This window comes from Myotis brandtii, unplaced genomic scaffold (genome assembly GCF_000412655.1).
Source record: "Myotis brandtii unplaced genomic scaffold, ASM41265v1 scaffold9981, whole genome shotgun sequence".
Classification (NCBI taxonomy): Eukaryota; Metazoa; Chordata; class Mammalia; order Chiroptera; family Vespertilionidae; genus Myotis; species Myotis brandtii.
The window spans coordinates 3,593-5,011 of NW_005372171.1; the positions used below are offsets into that span (position 1 = coordinate 3,593).

General features: G+C 52.4%; 1 pseudogene; it reads left to right on the forward strand.

Moving 5' to 3' along the window:
* The first annotated feature begins 8 nt into the window (after positions 1–8).
* LOC102250833 lies at positions 9–1,289 on the forward strand (annotated as a pseudogene).
* Positions 1,290–1,419: the final 130 nt, after the last annotated feature.

Here is a 1,419-nt window from a genome sequence, read left to right on the forward strand (position 1 = left end):
CCTTGCAGGAAGCCACCCCAGACTGATTCCTTGGATACCTGGCAGCAATTTAAAAAGGACATGAGAGTGTGCGATTCCAGGGGCTCGGACGCCCGCAGTCCTGGGTCTGCTCTGTCGGAGGTCCGCCGTGGTCCGCTTCCGAGGGTCGGGGAGGCCGGACCGGCGCGGCTCCCAGGATGTCCACAGCCACACGACAAGAAGCGCCTGGCCTGCACCGCCGAATGAATCTTCAGGCGTGCGAGGCAGTGGCAGGCAGCGTCAGGGCGGGTGGAAGACTCGGCGAGAGAAAAGCCGTACATCCATCCGCCTTGAAGCCAGGACGCTGTTCCGGAAAAACAAAAACCTCACAGACACAGACCAGATTAAGCAGTGCCGATCAGGGGTGGGCAAACTTTTTGACTCGAGGGCCACAATGGGTTCTTAAACTGGACCGGAGGGCCGGAACAAAAGCATGGATGGAGTGTTTGTGTGAACTAATATAAATTCAAAGTAAACATCATTACATAAAAGGGTACGGTCTTTTTTTTTTTTTTAGTTTTATTCATTTCAAAAGGGCCGGATCCGGCCCTTGGGCCGTAGTTTGCCCACGGCTGGCCTAGATGAATGCACAGCTAGGATCGCAATCGGACGGCACGACCAGATCCCGTATCCAAGGCCAGTTCATCTGCCTCCAACGGGCCTTCCCCCAAGACGAGGCCGGGGACTTCGAAGCCAGGGGAAATTTTCCAAACCAGTTTATCTCAAGTCTCACGATGAGGTTTCCTAATCCAGGGAAAGTTCATTTCTCAGATGATGAGCCAGCGAGGTCTTCAATGCAAACCAGACGGCAAAACCTTTCTCCTTGACTGGGGCAAAAATTCAAGCATCTTCTTTAAAGCCTCCCAAATATTGGTACTGCCCTCGTGACGTGTGCTCACGCGTGTCGGGGCCTTGCAGTCTGCGGGGATGACACTATTCCTGGCGGTCGCAGACCTCACGGCCTCCCCGAGGGAGGAAGATGGAGGACGGCAAAGCTGCTCCAGGCAAGTTCTTGCCGGACCTGTGGGCCCACGCTGAGAAGCCACCCAGTGTCTGGGTTTCTCATGGCTGCTCGCAAACAGCCTACCTCCCTTGGAATAGTGTAGGCTTTCTCTTTAAGTTATAGATTTGCTTACAGGTGGGCTTTCCCCGCTGCCCGGTGTGGCTGGATTGGTGTTGCCCTGTACACCCAAAGGTTGCCGATACCAGGCGGGGCCATGTCTGGGTTGCGGGCTCGATCCCGTTTTTGCTCTCGCATTGATGTTTCATTCTCTCCCACTCCTTTCCTCTCTCTAAAAATAAAAAATTGTTTAAAAAAATAATAATAAAAAAAAAATAAAAAGGACATGCCATTTGCCTCTCATCATAACCACTATTGCTTGTCTCATTTTTGTTCTCATA